Below are 5,662 nucleotides of genomic sequence, written 5' to 3'. Positions count from 1 at the left end.
GCTATAATTTCATGCACAGATTTCTGTCTCGTCTGAAACTTGGATTTCTTTTAATATAAGATGTACAACATTACATTCTGATTGGTTGTAAAGGTCCTACTTCATATTAGAAATTCTTCTCAAATTTTTATTTTTTTTATTTGACTGACAATTCTTATGAGCTGTTTTAACAATTCTGGTTTGATTCAATCTTTATTCTTAAAGCGTTAAACTGATATAAAAACTCAGCATGGTAAAGCAGTCGAAGTGCTGGGCTAAGAGCAAAGAGATTCAGGTACTAGTTTTCTCTTAGGCACTGAAGCCAATTGGGTGACTTCTGGCCAGTCACTCTTTCTGTGTGTCAAGCTTTGCAACAGGCCACTTAACAAACAGAAGCCCTTACACATCCTGTACTCGCAGCTGTGCTGTTTGAACTAAGTGCAGCAAAGAAAACAAGGAGGCCCTGCAACAAACACTAAGAGGAACAAAGTACTAAACTGACATTAATTTTTTTAGATGTTTCCAATTAAATTTTACAGCACTTACAAGAATAATGATGGATTGTGTTACTTTTCCCTATCAAAATATTATGATTTTTAAAAGAACTCTTTAATGCATTAGTTTTCATCTCTCTCTTTTACAATGAAGACTTTAACAAATGTCTCACAAAATATCCTGAAGATAAGGTATGAGTCTCTTTTGCCTATTATTCTGTCTGGAAGCATAAATCAACTTGTCAGCTCTGGAACCTGTACCAATCCACCTCTCATTTTTCAGAATCCTTTCCGAAAAGAAATTGCTAAACCATCTTATATTTTGCAGCCTGAATAGAGAGTTGCAAAAATGGTGAAGTGTTTTGCATTCTATTGAATTTTTAGGTATGGTCCTAAAGAATATTCTTCTTAAAAGATATATTTATTTTCAAATGTAATTGTCATTGTTTGGGGAACTGCAGAGGTTTTTTAATTCTTCCTTTTATTTTTGTTTTGGTTTTATTTCTGTTACCCTTTTGCTAAGGGTGTTTATTTTATTTTTGTTTTCCTTTTTCTAAGCAAAAGAATGGGTATAAAAATTAGGAGAGATATTTTGCTTTGCAAATTTATCATAAATTCTGAAATTTCTAAAAGTAGCAATATGTGCCAAAATTGGAATTAGTGAATATACTCTTACTCAGGGAAGCCATAATGCATCCCTATTAACCTGTAATTATGAAAAGGATCACAATCAGTAATGAAAATGTCTTTTTAAAAATTGCTTCCGAGTAGATTTTGCACTACCATAATGTAATAATGGATAGTTAGGTTTCTATTCTTCCTCTAAAGCACTCAGTAGAATTGCCTCACTTAATACCTACAATATAGTCTTCACTGTATAGATGGCTAAAGTATTATTCAAATATTTGTTCTTTGTTATTATTCTTACATAATTTCAAATGATTTTACTTCCTAGTTCTAAAGAAGAACTGCCAAAAGTCTTCCTAGAGTTACTCACATCCGTATAAACATTTTTATCACTGCAATTATAATGTTGTGAATATTAAGAATACATATAGAATGAACAAAAGCAATTACAATTAGGTTTTATAGTGCACACAAAATATTAAACCAGTTATTTAAGGGCACCTGTCATTTGGCTCTGAGGGAAAATAAAGAACTTTTTGTTATGCAGCAAAATATAAAAATAAAGACTTTATGTAAATAACAAGCAACTTGTGCAATCTCATATATTTTATTACTGTGTGTTAATTTAACACTGTATTTCATTGGTCTTTTAGTCCAAGCATCACCCTTAAACTAAAGAGATTAGGGGAGCCCTGAACTAAGTTTCATCAATATTTAGTTATAATTTAACATATATTCTATGTCTTATTTCTGATAACCAATTTCTTGCCTAGGTTGTCTGTAAACTCTAAAAATGTTTTAACAATAGCTATATTTATACAAGATACTTTTGTCTAGTATTTTATCTAAAACCCATTCCCTTTGATTAGTTTAGGTTTTAGTAGAAACCTAAGAGCTAGGTTTAATTCCATAACCCATATTTAACTTAAATATGGCAGTCCACATAGCAGACATTTTGCTGGAGGCCTGAAGTCTAAATCTTTTAATTCTGAGAGAATTAAAGAATACGTTCCACAATATATCAGCCCAGATGCGATGTAATCTCATGTACATCTGACCAAAAGCAAACTATCTAATATTTCAGAATTCAAGCTTGCTGTGTTTTTTTTCTAAATGATCAATTTTAATTTGTTTCAAACTGAACCAAACTATTATGTTCTTAGTTAATATGATAGACTTTCTTCTTTTGTTTACTACAGAGGAAGAGTTCTTAAAGTCATAATGCATTAGGATTCATGGAGGCTAAATTGCAGCTAACTAAAATCTTAAAAAATGACTATAGAACGGTGCCCTGAATCTATGTTTCTACAGAACAACAGTGCAACAGGCTATAATTTTTATTTTTAATGTAATCTTTGGTCTTGGCAGTGCTGGGCTTCAAAATTTTTTGGAACCTCTTCTGTAGGTGTGGCCTGCTTTCCGGGTCCACTGGTGGAACCTCTTCTAACCGGTTCGGTAGATTTGACGAACCGGTTCTACTGAACTGGTGGGAACCGGTAGGAACCCACCTCTGGGTCTTGGATTTAAGTAGCAGTTTTGTAGTACTTACAGAATCATCAGTTTCATTCTTTTAGACAACAGCAATGAAGATTCATGATTGTAGTTGTGAACATATGAATATTATTGTAATTTGTGACTTAATGGGGAAATTGAAAATTTCTATGTAAATATATCTAAGGAGGAAGAGTGAGGAGCTGTCCCTTCGCTAAGGAAAGGGAACCTGTGGTTGTGTAGATGTTGCTGAACTATAGCTTTTAGCGTTGGCCATGGCGTGACTGCATGGAGTTGTAGTTCAGCAACCAGACCACAATTTCCCCACACTCTTGGATAAATGTTTTGGTAACAAAACAGCTCCAGGACAATATAAACTTTATTTATTTACTGTGGTGATGCTTCCAACACATGACATGATCATTTCTTATCTTTACAATACAGAAGTGAGAGGCAACCTAACCGTGGATTTGAGAAACTTCCATCTATATTCCATGAGAATACACCTCCTTTGAAGCACAGTGTGATAGCAATAGCAATAGCAGTAGACTTATATACCGCTTCATAGGCCTTTCAGGCCTCTCTAAGCGGTTTACAGAGAGTCAGCATATTGCCCCCAACAATCTGGGTCCTCATTTTACCCACCTCGGAAGGATGGAAGGCTGAGTCAACCCTGAGCCGGTGAGATTTGAACCGCTGACCTGCTGATCTAGCAGTAGCCTGCAGTGCTGCATTTAACCACTGCGCCACCTTGGCTCTATAATGATAATGATGATAATGTAGTGGCCCAAAGTCAACTGATCTCTGGCTTGGTACCATAGTGACATGAAGAAACTAATATGTGATTTCCACAGTTCTGTAGATAACCCAGTGTTTCTCAACCTTAGCAACTTGAAGATGTCCGGACTTCAACTCCCAGAATTCCCCAGCCAGCATTCGCTGGCTGGGGAATTCTGGGAATTGAAGTCCGGACATCTTCAAGTTGCCAAGGTTGAGAAACACTGAGATAACCGACTGATCTATGGATTAGCGGTGGTTTTTTTCTTTTCTTCCTGTAAATGTGTTTTTATTTTCCATTTTCATACTGTCACATATATACTGTGCATAACCGGGGCCATATAACATTAAACAATAAACACAGTCCTTCCTCTTGTCAACAATACCCCCCAAAATAGAAACCCAATATACTTCTTCGACCCTCCATACACCCTTTCTTTCGCCCCCCTCCAACTTTCCTTCTTCCCTCCATCATTCCCCTCTACCCTACTTCCCCTTGGCGGTGGTTTTGAAGGGTCTTCAAAGAAAATACTAAGGCCTTTTATAGATTTTAATCATTTTTCTCAGCTACCCCATTTACCTGTAAGATTGGCTATTCTCAGGTAAACTGTAATTTCTAGGCCACCATTCCATTTTTGATTAATGAAATGGTCTTGCTGTGACAAAATTCAGAGCATCACAACTTTATTATTATTATTTTTTTGATGGAGATTCTGCAACATAGGTTTGAAAAGCACCTTTCCCATAGGTTCCCCATGGGTTGTCTTTTTCTGAAGAGGTTTTCTTCATTGAGATGAATTGAACAATAAAAGATAAAAGATAACATCCCCGGGGAGTGTAATTATTTGTCAAGGATTCGGTGTCACTCAGAGGTGCTTTTTTGAGCGGTAAAAAACCAGCCTTGAAGCCTTAAAGGGAACATCCACCACCCACCCACCCCAAAGCTCCCTCGGCAGGCGAAGGCAGAGCCTAAGTTGCATTTGGCCTCTTCGCCGGCAGGGGCCAGCATTGCCACATAACCTGCACCTAAGCGGCGCACACATAGGCAGGAGCCAATCAATGGGGCGGAAACGAGCGCAGCGCGTGCCACTCTCCTGCGCGCGGGATTGCCGCACGAACCACTTTCCTTTCCCCCGCAATCGGGTCGGGAGGCGGAGTTGAGAAACCCGGCAATTTCAACCCGCCTTTAAGGGTTGGCAGATCCTTGGTTGTACTTCCAGCAGGCTCGCTCGACTTCTCCGGGAGAAATCCCCTTTGCTCGGGAAAGGGACTGTTAGAAACCACTAGCCCTCCCCCGAGGCAGTCCTCGGTTCTACCTTAAAGGCGGCTACCCCGAGTCTGGAAGTCTTGGAAGAACGAAACCATTTCCAATGGCGGGAGGGGGGAAAGGAAGGAAGCGGGAGCTGCCGCTTCCCCCCCCCCCGCAAATACGAAGTTCCTAAATCCCCGTTGGGGCGTGGGGGGGGGGAGCAGATTGCGACGGCCGTTGCCGAAGATGCCCGATTGCCTTTATCATTTTCTACGACGCTTTCAAGGCGGCGATTTAAGGAGGAAACGGGCTCTTTTTACCTTGGAGTTGAGCACGAGAAGCGGGACATGGTCGACTTTTTTCCCCCCATTCCATGTCAATTTACACATATATATATATATATATATATATATATATATATATATATATATATATATATATATATATATATATATATATATATATATATATATATATATATATATATATATATATATATATATATATATATATATATATATATATATATTTACAAAACTGCTAGTAAAAACTAAGGCGGGAGGACGTGGGGCGCACATCGCTTTTATGTAACGCTGGAAGGTGGTGGGAGGGAAGGGGGGGAAAACCTCCCCTTTTGGATTGGGCTGGCAAGCCTAGTGGTGCCAGCAGGCATGCGGAAGGCAGAACATTGCCCCAAAGAGCAACCCGTGTGGCTTGAGGCGCCCGAAGGATGTTAACTGCGTGACTCCGGTCCCAAGTAGTAAAAAAAAACGACTGAAAACGCCATTCGTGTTATTTGTCTTTTTAACCCAAGGAAACTCAATAGTATTTCGACAGCTTTTACTCCATTGCTTATCGCCTGAATGCGATGCGATTGAGCAGCCGCGGCTTAACACGATGCGGGCAACAGACCCGGCCGCTTGGCTTAACCACCGCTTTCCTTTTTCTCCGTGTACGGCACATAACACGACTCGGATCCAAACCGACATTATTCCTGGGCTGAAGCGGAGTTCAGGAATGTGTGAAAGCCTAATGTAAGGCGATT

The sequence above is a fragment of the Thamnophis elegans genome, chromosome 4, assembly GCF_009769535.1.
Source record: "Thamnophis elegans isolate rThaEle1 chromosome 4, rThaEle1.pri, whole genome shotgun sequence".
NCBI lineage: Eukaryota > Metazoa > Chordata > Lepidosauria > Squamata > Colubridae > Thamnophis > Thamnophis elegans.
Note: the sequence above shows the minus strand (reverse complement) of the source record.